We start from the raw sequence: 14,948 nt of genomic DNA, 5'->3' as shown, positions 1-14,948 counted from the left end.
ATCTTCAAGAGGAGACTGGATAGGCACCTGGCTGGGGTCTTATGACCCCCCCCACCCCACCCCCAGTGCTCTACAGGGGGTCAGACTAGATGATCTGTCTAGGTCCCTTCCGACTCATTGATCCTATGATTCTCCATTAGCTTCTCAGGTACTACCTGGTTAAACAAACATTTCAAGCAAAAGAGGTCAGTTGGTTATTTTACTACAACCGTGCCAAAAACCATTGCTTTTCACTAGCTCTGTGGCAGGCTGCCAAATATGAATATAAGTTTGTCAGTTTTGCTGACATGTCATTTTTCCTTCTCAAATCACTCTTCCTTCACCGTTTCTCAAGCTACACAAAACCATCACTCCTCACCTTTACAAACAAAAGCAAGTGGGTTTTGGCTGTTAAATGCGGAAAGCTACTACAATTCTGTTACTTGTAAGTGCTACCAATGTACCAGTTGGCCATCTATTTAGTATCTAGAAAAAAACTGGGATGAAGATTCAGTAACTCAATGTAGGGCTGTTGGATCTGGACCAAATAGATGTTATCAAACACATTACCTAAGAATATTTCAAACTGGGCCACTACATTTTTGCCTACCTAACCACCATCGTTTCTACAGCATGAACTGAATGAATTACTCTTCAGTTTCCATTATCCTCATAGTCTATGGCACCAGGGGTGCATGCCATAACATTCCCACTCTAGTGAAGCAATCAACATGCATATTGTTTCTGATGTACTTTGATGGATCTTTTGCAATAGAAAGCTGCTACATAGAATATAAGCCAAGAATATTAAAAAGGATCTGGCTATGGAGATGTGTCATCTAAGACTACTTAAGAGGAAACAAACATGCATTCATTTCAGTTATCTTCGCTGTGGGCACAGGAATCTCAGGGGGCATGATCCTCTCCCTTCCCTCCCCCCACCCCAACATGTCGCTTGTGCCCTCTGCCCCCACAGACTTACCTGGAGGGAGCTGCTTTCCACCACACTGCCTGGCTGCCATGTGCATGTATGCACACATGCTCGCACGTGGTGCCCTCCTTTGAAGGAGAAATCCACATTTTTCATGGCAAACAGAAAACCTGGATCCCTGGTAATAATGTATGATGGACCGCAACAAATGGCAGTGGTGACCGACTACCAGGTGATATTTCCAAAAAGCCCACTAAAAACAAAAAAACCCAAACAACCACATAAAACAGTAACAAAATGGAGGCTGCTATCATAGCCAGTTTCTCTTCTGAATACAGAAGACTGGAGAAAGAGAATTAAGCCCTTTTACATGCTCAGCTTCCTAGGCAGTATTTCCCTCACCAAATGCATGCCTCATTAAAATATATATTTTAATAATGAATATGATTGTGGGACATTGCACAAAAATATTTAGTGCTCATCCCTTTCACATATGGTGAAGGTTTTATAGATCCTAAGAGTTTGCCAGTCTACAGTGAATGCTTTGGCGATGACTAGTTTCTGTCCCAGCTCTACTAAATGGACAGGGAGTAGAAGATAAAAGTCCTACCAACCCAGGAACCATCCTCACACTGTAGGAGAGTTTCTGGTCTCCAACCAAGCTGATACTTCTCTGCCCTGGCATGAGAAGATGTTACAAACCTCTCACTTTGGACCTTTATTTGTTTCAAGTTCACAAAGTTTTCCAGCCAGTGCACTATTGCACAAAACAGAATAAGAAAAAGGACAAGAAAAGCCTCAGTCTCAAGCTGCCCTAAAGGATGTATTTACCTTCACCTATAAGCCTGGTACTTTTAAAGTTTGTACTTTAAAGCTTCATAACACTTTTAATTGGTCTCACCTTAACAGATGCAACACAAAATGTTTTGCTAGAAGAACCATGCTGGTGCATTACTGAAGCCAACCTTCTTGGTATGACTCAACACAGTTGGCATCAAGACACCCAGCTTAAAGGAGGCAAGAATTCAACACTCTGAACCTGAGTTACTTGGGACAACTTTGTCATTTCAGCTAATCTAACTGACAGTAAAAGCCAGATCTTCATTCCCATACATTTGTAATTTAGACTTCTCCTTACTGAGCAATAAATAAATATGTTAGTGCTTATGTGGGTGGCACAGAGTAGTTTGGGAGATTTTTCTCTCTCCCCACACATACTTTAAAAAATAGTTTGGGAAACCACATTTTTAACCACATTATTTCAGCTGCAAAGGACCTTGTGCTTGAAAGTTCAGAAAGAACTATACCTTATTTGAGCAAAAAGAAGGCTGAAATAAAAACTTAAGTAGGATATTTCTATATTAAAAGGTAATTAGAAAAATATGAAATGGGAAGTGCAAAAGATAAGACTCATTTTGTCACTTCAGCTGCCAATGCATCTATGCAGTTTTGAGAATCAGTTTTAAAAATATGACAGAAAGACAAGGCATGTTTTCTACCTAGTTTACAAAGTAACTTTTCTTGTAAATCTACCCATGCCGTCACATAAGATCTAGAATTTTGAAAAGGGGGGAGCAGATGGTATGGTGCATCATCACATACAACACATTTTTCCCCAGGTAAAAAGAAACTAGAAGCTTTACTAATATGTTAGGGGGCTACAGCTGTATTATTCAGTTTAAGATTGAAGCAAAAGCAAATATAACTTTATTGGCATGTGCATTAATTTGCTTATTATGCATTATGTATTAAAAACCACAACTAGGCAAAAATAATCAAAAGATGTTGTTTCATTAGTCCTGTAGTCATCAGAATTAAATGTACATCTCTCAGATTCATAAGGCAAAAATCAAGCCTTCCTGACCACCTTGACAGTGCAATCCAATGACTCATTGAAAGTTAATTCCATACCTGAGTTAATGTTTTTAGTTACAGTTGAAAACAGTCTGCAGGGCTTTGAAATAGGAGCTACATTACCAGGAGCTCCTAAGACAGCAGCATTGTAGAAGAAAGAATAGTATGATAAGGGGAACATTAAGACCATTAAAAAAAAAAAGGAGAGAGGGTTGTTAATACCTGTGGAACAGAGTTTACAGGGAATCAGGTAGATTTCAATGAGCCATGGAGTCACGTGACCCCCTTCACTACTGCCTGGATAGAAATGCTGCTACCACTGGCAGGAAGTTTGTTTTAAACTTTGGCTGGATCAGAAATCAAAGGGGATGCAACTACACCATTGCATCATCCTCTGTGTAAAATTCTATACATAATGTGAACACTACTGTATTCTCCTTGACAGTAAATATTTTTATGTCTCAAGACCTTAGCCAACAATCATGAGAAATCTCTTTTGCTCTGTAGCTGTACAGTTTTTAGCTCAACAGGACCTCACAATGATTTTTTTTTGTGGTGATATTGCTTCTCTTGAGCAACAGCACACTAAGAGAGCTAGAAGTCCACCAAAAAGAGAGATGGTGTGTCCTACAGCTAAATAAAGCTGAATGGCATTAGCATCTAGATGAGCAAGAGATCTGGAATAAGGGATCTTTTTAATTTAAAATATTTTAAGTATTTTGAAATTTACAAATTATTTATTTTGGTGGAATTACAAAAACATGCTTCATCTATACATTAGTCACATGCTATTAAATGCAACAAATACAAAGTACACATACACTCAAATGACTCTCAGATCTTGTTTTGTCACCACCAATCTCTTGTTCCCTGCTGCACTGCTGTTTTGTTAAGTCTTTTCTCTGGTGTTGTCTAAGCTTTTTGCAGCAGAGATCACATCTATCTGGCATCTACCACATTTTTAAGCACATAAGCATTCTGCTTATAAACACAACTCAAATTTTTGCCTCCCCACATCTCCTAGCCTGACCACTAAGCCTACTAAACCCATCATTACTATTCCAACCAAAGCCTTGATGCCAAAGTCTTGCATTGGTAATTAACACAGATGTGCTATTTATTGCGCAATTGTCTATTTAATAAATTTGAAGTTGTTGTTTGGTCCATCTCCTGTGCTTTATCCACCCTTGCCTTTTTCCCCTTGACAGAAAACATGGAGGACTTGCTACCTTCTTTTAAGAATGTATTTCATCTTCCCTTTGTATATTTTCTTCTTTCCTTGCTTTCATTCTCTCTCTCCCCTTCTGCACTCCCAAAAACGTACCTGATCTACTTTTTATATTAAAAAGGAGTCTCCCCTATCATTCTCTTCCTCTCTCACTTCCACTCCCCATTAACAGGCATGGCCTTGAAATCAGAATCACGCCTGGCTCCTTTCTTTCTGAATGCTGACACTCTGCTCCCTATTTCATTCCCACCCACATTGAGAGTAACTAGAAGAGAACCATATGGGTTGGTCTCCTCTCCAATTACACAAACACACAAACTGAAATTAGCACCTGGTCTGGTCGTTTGCCAAATACTGTCCCCTGGCTTCTTCAAAGAGAAGTAGATGCCTTGCACTCAGTCACTCACCCCCTGTATAGCCACTGCTCTTGCACCCCTCACCTGCCACAGACAAGTGGGTTTTACCTGACCCAAATGAAGTGAGCAATATGTATTGAGGTACCTAACTTTAGACACCCAAGTTTTACAGTTGCAGGCAACATGAACCAAGTGATACTGCACCACAAGAAGGAGGATTCACTGCCTACTTAAGAGTAATATATTTTAGGTTTCAGCAAGAAAAATCAGGACAGAGTTCTCTTGGTGACAGGGCAGCAGAAGCAGGATTGAACACATCCAAACCCCTTCAATTTTTGTAGCTCAGCCACTTAGCATTTAGATCTCTTTTTAAACGCAAGAAACAGAAATCCAAGTTGTGTAATTGGTTTTGAAGCAATTACAGCTGCTGAGAGGGGGGAGCATGAGTGGGTCTTTAGTGTCTGAAAGGCCATCATTAGCAGAGGAGAATACAATATGCCTTTTAACTACTGATGTCTTGTGCCCTATGTTGTTGCTTTTGGACTGAAGCATCCACAGCTGCCGGGGGTGGGGAGAATAGAGTTCATCATCAATTCATATTGCAAGCATGCAACTCCACCAAATGTCTATGCTTTGGACACTATTAATAGCAACATGTAACGCACTCCATCCATATTTCACAATTAGTGTCATGCCTCTATGCAATTACCAGTGTAAGCTTAAAAACTCTCTCACCTGCCTGGCTACTCTCCGGGCTTCCCAGTAAGGTTTAGAGTCTTCCACAGCTTTTCCAATCTTCTTTGCCAGTTCATCTAGTTTCACTGTAGCTTCTACCAGCACTGAGCGAAATTTCTGGCGGGCATCCTGCAAGAGATTAAAAAGACAGAGAAAATTGGAAGCTTTCCACAATTCAGTGTTTCCCCCAATCTCTTAATATCCACTTTAAAGATGTTGTTTAAGGTTAAACAGTGAACTTGGGACAGATGCTGTAATTAATACTAAGTTTGAGCTATTCAGTCATGGTAGTGTCCAGTACCCAGAACGGCATCCAGAAGCTAACAAGTTCGGACACCCTGCATGGAGCTCTCTTTAAAAACCAACTTTTGTGTCTGTAAGCCAAACATCCTGAAAAGGAATTTTTAACAGGGCCATCCTTTGGGAATCAACTACCTGGAGAGGTCGAGATCAGTATACCAAGTTCAGTGGAAGTTCAATGACAAAATACTAAGCCTATCATATTATCCTCTAGTACTAATGGGTCATTCAGATTCCCACTCTGTTCTAGAAATCTAGAAATGTGGGGTCATTCAGATTCCCACTCTGTTCTAGAAATCTAGAAATGTGGGCTCAGACTTTTGTTTTTATCTGTCCACTGAAAAGGATATCTCCTAGTATTTATTCAGATAATTTGGATAGCTATATGTGTTTATTAAAGAACTATCCAATTGCCCATCAAGAATGACGGGGGGCAGGAGGGAGCAAGTGCCTCCCCTGGCCCCACCATCACTGTCAACGTCACAGCGCGCCCAGTCCTCCCCCACCCACATCAGGCCCACTCAGGGATGGGAGAAGTGAGCTCGGGGCCAATGCTGAGGAGGGGGTGGGACAGGAGTGGGCCCGGGCCTGAAGGGGAGGGGGAGAGGAGACAGCCACAGCTGCATCAGACCAGGCCTACTGGTCTCTTTCCCTCCCCACCCTGCCGCGGGCCAGCTTTTCCCCCCAACTCAGGCCTACTCCCCGCCCCACGTTGGGCCTGGGGCTGCTCCCCCCCTGCATTACCTGGAGGGAGCAGAAGTGGGGGGTGCGGCCAGCTCTGCTGGCTTTGCACCCCCTTTCCATCCGCTCTGTTGCCCCCCCCGTCCCGTGTCCCCAGCATCATGGCAGCAGGCTGCCTTTGGTCAGAGAGTGAATAAAGTATTATGGACTGACAGACAGACTTATGCTTTTATAATATTAGAATTTAGAGCAGAATCCTGATAACTTCTTGAGCACCTTCCTTTTGTATGTGGGAGTTAGCTCACAAGGCAACTAACATCTGAAAGCCCAATCCCACATTATGCTGGAAACTTTCACCTGTTATTGACTTCAACAGGAACCAAAGCCACTCAGTTCTTTGCAGTTTCAGGCCCAAATGATATTTCCCCTATAAGGACACTAATTCACAGTATGAATGAGAATTGAAAAGACCTGCTTTCCCAGCAAGAAAATACTGGAAACATTCAATCTGGCTGTGCTGTAGTTCAAATTAAAACCCCTTTTTTTCATTCTAACATTCATCTTTACAATAGCTGAGAAGAGCTTTCAATTCCACAGTTTTCTACAACAAAGGCCAATCTTTTCAGATCTATTTTCTATCAATTAGAGAAGATGGCTTCTTACCATTCAACTGTGATTATTTTATTTAAGGAAAACTCTTCCTGTCACTCACTGATGATTTATATGTTCTCTTTGTACCAAGCCAAGGTGATTAGAACCTCTCTCTTATCCCACTGGCAATTTTTCTTTTTAATAGAATGGGTCCAACTCCAAACTCAGCATCCAGAATAATTCCTAAACTAATGGCATTATTACAGAGTGACACACACGTCATTGAAATTGGAATCTGACCCTATATGTAAAGAGACCAAGAGTGATGGTCACGTAGATTCATGACAAACTCTGCACTTCTAATTAAGGAGACAGATTCAGGCACACTACTAGTAACATTTTGATTAACAGAGCAGCTGGCTGGGAGCAGTGCTCTAATTAGGGGTTGGAATTTTTTTCTTCGCCCCTTTTGAAGCAATTGTTGAGATTTCTAGAACACAAAACTGTTTATTTATTGCCAGCATTAAAAAACACTACACCCTAACATTCAAAGTTGAGTTAGAGAGACAGAGAAAGAGAGAGAGAGAGGGGAGAAAAAAAAATATATATCATAATATTGGACCGATGAAGGAATGCATTCCAGTATATCCAATTTCCATTAGTATTTTAGATAACACTGATAATCAACCAGGATCAATGGTATAGTTTTTGCCCCACGCTAACAGCTTTGGTCTCTTAAAATGTATTGTGGGGTATTTACATATTTTGTTACGTAACAATAATTTACATGGATCATACAGGGGAAAAAATGGATTTAAGCAGAGCTGTTGGATGCAAGTGGCTACAAAGTGTTGGATTTAAGGAGTTAACAGTTCCATTTGATTTTACAGATGAGCTGATCTAGCTGATCTCAACTAGAAGAGAGCTCATGTCAAACTGTATCCTGAGATAATAAATGTTCAAACATGTAGAAAAAAAGAAAACAAAACATATTTGGTGAGTCTATGAATTAGAAGAGTTAAACAAATTAAAATGCTTCTAATTAAACAAATGGATTGCATATAATTCCATGCTCAAAACGAGAGGTTCACAAGAACCTGAAATGAACTGTTTTAATGACAAAGATGAATTTAGTGCAATATTTTTTTTTTTTAAATGAGCAAGGCACATTCAGTGAAAAAAAGAAAAAAATGCACAACAGTTTTCTGCAAGGGCAAAATTGATAATTAAACCCTTATTTATAAGTAACAGCATCTGTTGAATTGTTCATTTTTGCCTTCCCCAGATTTTTAGGAATGGAGGAGGGGTGTTAAGGAAAAAAAGGTGAGACATTTTTAATATGAAGAGACCTAAATAAGCAACTAAGCCAACCATAATTCCAGAAAATACACACCTGGAAGGAAAAGACCTCTCAATGGCAACTTTTTACAATTACTAGCTAATTTAAGTATTGAGGTGGTTAGTTGTGTTAGTCTTAAGTCAAGCAGAAGTGACTGGCAGGGTGAGTGGCACCTCAGAGTAACTGGCTCGGGGGGCATGAGAGTTTTCATATGCAACAATCTGCTTTGACAAGTGCTGTGAATGGACATCTGATTCATAGGTTCATAGTTGGTAGGGTCGGAAGGGACCTGAGCAGATCGTCAAGTCTGACCCCCTGCCCTGGGCAGGAAGGAATACTGGGCTCATATGACCCCTGGTAAGTTTAAGCTCATATGACCCCAGCTAGGTAATTGTCAAGCCTCCTTTTAAAGATCCCTAAGGTAGACAGCCAGCACTACTTCCCTTGATGTAGTATAGCGATACCTATGAAGCCCATGCCTCTTTGAACCTGTCAGTCTCCAAGGTGCCACCTTCTCTACTTTCTGCCTAGTCCACATCTTGAAACCTTTCCCAGTTTTATTCATGTTCTGATGATATACTTCTGTCCCACAAGAAAGGGAAGTGATTGGTCTCCAGGTAGAATAAAACAGAACACGGAATAAAACATAACTCCCATTGGAAGTAAAAGTGGCAAGAACCCACAGATATTCAGTGAAGTATATCCTAGTTACTACATTATAACTTAAATCCTAACTGGCACCTTAGGCATGTAGTTTGCCAGCATTTAAACAAGTGTTTAAACTTTACTCATGGGAGTAGTCTTACTCTGGTCAACAAGTAATTACACAAATTACTAGGACTGAGGTCTTAATGGAGAGTGGAGAAGAGGGGAAATTATGACTCCCCACATCTTTTTAAAAATAATTGCCTACTCTCTTACTGTCCAAACTTTTAAAAGCCGTTATCATCATTTTTAAAACCATCCTCAAGTTACTCCTTAATAGTAAAAGGAGATCCTAATTATGCACATTTAGTTTTCTTCTGAATACTAGGATAACCTGACACTCCTCTTTTTGTATTTCAATCACTAACGAAGGGTCTTAACCTTTTTCATCACACAGATGCATTGAGTTAGATCATACCAAGGTAATGGCAATAGAGACAAATATCCAACAAGGCACCCATATCTCCCAGATAAGTTACCACCATCCTTTTCCCCTCCGCTAGTTCTGCCTACTCTGGTGGATCAAATCATTCATACTGAATATATTAGATAACAAATTCTAGCCTTTTTGTTCCTGTAGCTGTCTGCATCCAAGCTGAAGAGCCTAAGTAATGTAAAATTAGTCCATTCCCTTTGGCAGCTTCTGCACCCAGGCACTATGACACTTCTCCTATAATTACAGGAACAGAGCTGGCCCATACAGTGACAGACTGACATTCTGCAGAAGTGCCATCTCCTGATGTCAAAACTGAAGACAGCACAGATGAGCACTGTGCAAATATACGGGAAGGACCAACTGAACTACTGCAGCTGCAGGATCCACACCTCCCACCTATTTTAGCTCTGCAGTAAGTTAAACAGAAGCAAAAACAGATGCAACCCGAACAGGATGTAGGAGGTTTGCTCTATATATAGTAGGTGTGCTCAGATCTGTGGGGTGTCAGGACAGTCCCGTAGCAAAGGCACTGGCCACCAACTAAGATACTCACTTGCTTGTTGTCACAGATTCCTGGTGTGAACCTGAGCAAATCACTTAACCTCTTTGTGGCTTCGTTCCACATTGGTTCATTAAAATTCAAAGTACTGACATATCTCACAGGAGCATTGCAAAGACAGATTTATGAAAGATCACAAGGCATTTGAATACCATAGTAAACGGGCCATAAATCTTAGGCCATTAACTTAGTAAACTTACTAAGTACTGCCCTCACACACTGTATTGTAACCAGAGAGGTGCCTCCTAACCTGGAAGGAGTGGAACTGTGTCCATACAGCACAAGGGAACTAATCAGTTACACCATTCAGCAATGCTAAAACCACTTGTAATGCCTTTACAGTACAGCTCCCCTACTTCCACTTAGGAGCCAGCACAGATGGGACCATGTGGCATACTTGGAAGTGCTGCTGCCAGGCACAGTGAGGTTACTGTATAAAAAGAGCCTTGGAAAGATGTTTTACAGGCTTGCTATGTGTACCAGAAAAAAACTCTTCCTCACCAATATTCCCAAATTATCCCAATCTCACAACTATGATTCACTATCCTGTGAGTAGATGTGTTTTGTATTTACTTTGTCCAGTGCTACGATACAGTTTCTGCTTTGTTTATACTCTGTATCTAACGTCCTAAATATGTGTTTGCTGGAGAATAGAAGGGAGACAAACTCTGTAATACTGCAGTACAGGGGCTTAGCAACAATAGTACATCTGAGCTCTGTAAGTTGGATCAAATCAAATATTTGGAAGATTAAGGATTCAGTCCCCTTTAAAACTGCCTTTCAGTTCCTGCTTTTTAAGTATATATATGTATAAGTAAGTGATTTCCCACCGTTAAATGTAGCCAGTTACACTAGAAAGTGAGTAGTTTTAGGTACTATTTGGGCCTGAGTCACCCTGACCATTTTTGTGGTTTAAAAATACCGTTAACATATCTTTTCCTCTCCGGTGCCAGCGTGAAAGTCCCATGTACAGAGTGAACTATAATGGGAAAAAACCATGAAACTGACTGTGCAAAATGCTGTCATATGCACAAAGCAAACAATAGTCTTTTTATGTGTTAACATGTAAAAAAATGCATCACTTGGAGAACATGAGAAGAGCTCTACCACCCAAAGCAGATGCAAACTGAAGAGTGGTCAGTAGCAGGAGAAAAAAGACCAGGTTGGTTGTGAAACAAGATTAAAGAGCAGAGACAAGTGTATTGAGGGGACAGGATGACAAAAAGGGAAGTTTTGGTTCTCTAGTCAGGATGTGTGATGCAGGGACTTGAATTTGTAGGTCCCAGGTTACAATGAAGAGAAGAGGGCATTGTATATTTTTTGTTTGCTTCTGGACGTTCCTGGTTGCCAAACTGGTTGGAAAGGAATTTTTCCCTTCCTGTTGCAACAGGTATTAGGGGCTTTTTCCCCCACATCTTCCTTACAAGCATTGTGTGTTTACTGCAGCCAAAGCTGGGGATTTTGACTGGGCTGAGCCAATGCTCTAGCTGGGACTTCAAAAACTCTGAGGTTTCTGGTTAATGGGTCTTGTTCTGCTGATCAGTCTTGTTCTTGAGCACCGCATTTGTTTTCAGGAAGGAATTTTATCCCATGGACAAACCAGCATGAACTGGAAATGGGTTTTGCCTCCTTCTAGTTGGGATCATGGACCACTTCCCTTAGATTGTTAAAATAAATGAAACCAGTGGTTTTCAAACTTTTTTCATTTGCAGACCCCTAAAAAAACTTCAAAAGGAGGTGCTTGACCCCTTTGAATTTTAAGTGTACGTATTCAAATACTTTTGATTGACCATAGTCATCTTTTTTCAGACCCCTTGGACAGTCTGCAGACCCCCAGAGGTCTGTGGACCACCAGTTGAAAACCACTGTTTTAAACAAATTACTTCCTGACTTTGCAGTGGCAAGACTTTGGAAATATCCTTGTCTCCCTGCTTTACCTGTGGCAAGTTAAGATTGGTTTTCAGTGTTTACAGCCATCATGCCTGTAGTTATGCCACAGTATTGTTTATGCTGTTTTCACATTATACCAACACTCATGTATGATGATTTAGATAGGGATGATCTAGCCTACAGCACTGGACTAGGTCAGCAGGAGCCAGGAACAGATCCAGGGGACACGCAGTGGTGCAGGTGCACCCCCTTCAATTCCTGGTCCAGCCAAAGTTTAAAACAAACTGCTGGCCAGCAGCAGCAGTATTTCTATTTAGGCAGCAGTAAAGGGGGTCACGCAACTTAATGGCTCATTACAATCTACTTGATTCCCTGTAAACTCTTTGTTCCACACGTGTTAACAACCCTCTCTCCTTTTTTAATGGACTCAATGTTCCACTAGTCAAATTACCCCTGCTTCTGCAATTCTGCTGTCCGTTAGCAGCTGCTAGTAACATAGCTCCTATACCACAGCCCTGCAGACTGTTTTGAAGTCTAGCTAAAACACTGACTCAAGTATGGAACGAACTTTCAGCGAGGTATTGGATGCACTGGCAAGGTGTTCAGGTAGGCTTGATCTTGTTTTATGACTTTGAGAGATGTATATTTAATTCTAATGACTACAGGATAAATGAAAGAATCTCTTTTGATTATTTTGGCCTAGTTTGTTGTGTTCTTTAATACATAATGTATGTTATAGCAAATTAATGTACTCCAAATCCAATAAAGTTATATTTGTTTTTGCTTTGATCTTAAACTAAATAATACAGTTTCTATTAGAAAAGCTGTATTCAGCATATTAGTAAAGCTTCTAGTGTCTTTTTACCAGGAAAAAAAGTATGCAGTATTATATATGATGATGCACCAAAACTTCTTCAAAATCTATGGTGGGAGGGCCAATATTTTTGGTAAGTGTGCCACAAATTACTCCTGCACCCTTCTCTGAATGCCCCTTCCCCTAACTGATCTGCTGCTCTGCTTTCTAGTTCTTTTCCTGTGCCCCCTGCCTCATCTCCTGCTTTGCTTTTTGCCCAATCTGCCATTGTGTTATCTGTCCCCGGGGAGTCAGCTCTGTGCCATATACAGAGGCTGTCCATGCCCCTTCTAGTACACATGCTACAGACTGGCCACCCCTCAACTAGATGATCTCCAGGTCCCATCCAGCCCTGCATTTCTGTGATTCTAACAGCAAGTAAAAGACATTCCAAATAGAAGTGTAATGTTTAAAACTGATAATTTCTAATAACTTCAGATACTTTCTCCCTATTTTTCCAAACAAAAACAGAGATACAGAAAGAAGCTCTACAAAATCTAGTTCCTATCACCTGGACAAGTGTTAGCACCTCAAATGCAGTTAGAGGAAGATACTGTTAGCACACTGTGGGCCAGAAAAAGACTGAAGCTGGCAGGGGTAACACGTGCGCATACCAAATGAAAACAACTGTAATTTACTCTTTGGAGGAGTATTTCTGTGGGTGGGATTATTTATTCTCCTAGCAATTTCCTACTTGGGATGCCTTAGTTCTCTTCTCATCCATCCCCTGCCCAAAAGGTAGATTCCAAAACTGTAGTTTTAGGGAGCCAGCCAGTTTTGTACCCAACACATGCTTACGTTGTAATAACCATTTATGAAAAGCAGATTGTTTCCAATAGCTTACTTCTGAGCAGCATTCTGCTATTGAAATACAAAGGACCATATTCAACAATAGACCATTCATACAAAAGCACTCTGTGTTTCTCTTCCGAACTCGGAAAGAAATAAAACACCATTTTGCAATTATGTAGCACCTGTCAAAGGATCAAGTATGCTTGTTTTTCCCTTTCTGACACATATGCCGTCAAGTGAGGCTTAGAGAGAGATTCTGAAAGAAAGGAAAACCTCTGCTCCCACCTTCACGAAAAGTGAATTTTCAAATGCAACACTCTGAAAAGCAGACGTTAAAATCTGTGTTTTTGTAGAATTTAGCTTGAAACAGCTAATGGAAAAAGGGGAAGCAAATCAATTCACTTTTGGGTTGCTCAGTTTCATCTGGACTTCCTATTTTACAGCCTTATGGGCTATATGCTACAAGATATGTTCCCATTAAAAAAGTATAAGTTTCCAAGAGCCATGAGAAGCATTCATTCAGTTTTACCCTGCTACAGATACATAACAATTGCTATCATGTTCAAGATCATAGCTGTACAGTTAGGCAGCTATTTGAAGGTGCCCATGAGTTTTACATGTACCCACTCTACATGTGCACTCGGTGTTTGTGCATATATGCAAATATTCTTAACTTTAAAATCTGGTTCAGAGTGGGAAGGGGACACCCTTGTTCTCTGCATTTGTATTTGATTATATCAGTTAGAATGTATGGATCCACCAGGGAGTTAGAAAAGAAAATGCCGGATATTTGGAGAAATATTCCACTTAACTTCATAGAAAGTCACCCGAAAACCCCTTGTCTTGCCACCCAAAAATAGGTGCTTGGGAATCACAACTACTATATCATTCAATGGATAGGATTAGCAGTGGTCCCTGCCTATAATAAGATCTTAGTCCTGAAAAAAAAAAAAAAAAGAAAGGATAAGAATAAAACACTTCTTTGATTAATTGCCTGTGCTAGTGACACATTTCTGCTTCAAGAACAAGTCAGCCTGAAATACTCTTTTTCTCACTTGGGCAATGGTTCTTTCCCAAGCCGGATTGAAGAAAGAAGGCACTCCTTTCTTATACATGCTCAGAAACGTGTTGCTGAAGTGCAGATGTCTAGCCACTGTCTTCACTGCAAACGTGGATTATCAAGAACAAGCTGGAATAGGTGGCTGAAGATTAAACTTAAGCTTTGTTATCTACAGTTCCAAGCAAACTGTCAGCACATGCACAAACAAATAATCATCCTCGTTTTCATCTATTCCATAACTAAAGACAGGTAAACTTTTCCCAAATCCTAGTCACAGAGAGCCATGAGTCTCTGTGCTTCATGCTTACAAGGAGACAGCTGACGGTACCCAACTTGACAGGGACTCAAGTTATAGTCACTGAGTTCCCACCCTGGTACTACTGCTTAAATTCTTGGAAAATGCTGCAGATGACCACTGATAAGAATGCTACTGTCCCTAGAGTCACAAGCTCTTACAGTATTATTGTATATGCTCTGCACGTTAATGAGTCTGCCACAGCTGACAAGGCATTTTTGTAAAATGTGGAGGATTGGTGTTAGAAATATTATTGAAAATGCATTATCAATAGTGTTGTTAGAACAGCACAGCTGCCAGCTCTCCCTGGTGGGAGGGGGAGGTTGGAGGAGAAGCTACTAAGGGCTCTTTGTATTAAGGTATC

The 14,948-nt window shown here is 40.6% G+C and overlaps 1 long non-coding RNA gene across 1 annotated transcript in view; it reads right to left on the bottom strand.

The window, feature by feature from the left end:
• LOC109311179 overlaps positions 1–5,171 on the bottom strand; it is an 11,996-nt gene extending 6,825 nt beyond the window's left edge. The window contains exons 1-2 of the long non-coding RNA XR_002101440.1: positions 5,084–5,171; positions 4,189–4,190 (exon numbers count right to left, since the gene is read on the bottom strand). This is a non-coding gene — a long non-coding RNA (uncharacterized LOC109311179). The remainder of the gene's footprint in view (positions 1–4,188; positions 4,191–5,083) is intronic.
• Positions 5,172–14,948: the final 9,777 nt, after the last annotated feature.

This window comes from Crocodylus porosus, unplaced genomic scaffold (assembly GCF_001723895.1).
Source record: "Crocodylus porosus isolate Cpor-Errol unplaced genomic scaffold, CroPor_comp1, whole genome shotgun sequence".
Lineage (NCBI taxonomy): Eukaryota > Metazoa > Chordata > Crocodylia > Crocodylidae > Crocodylus > Crocodylus porosus.
Note: the sequence above shows the minus strand (reverse complement) of the source record. Positions and strands in the feature narration are given on the sequence as shown.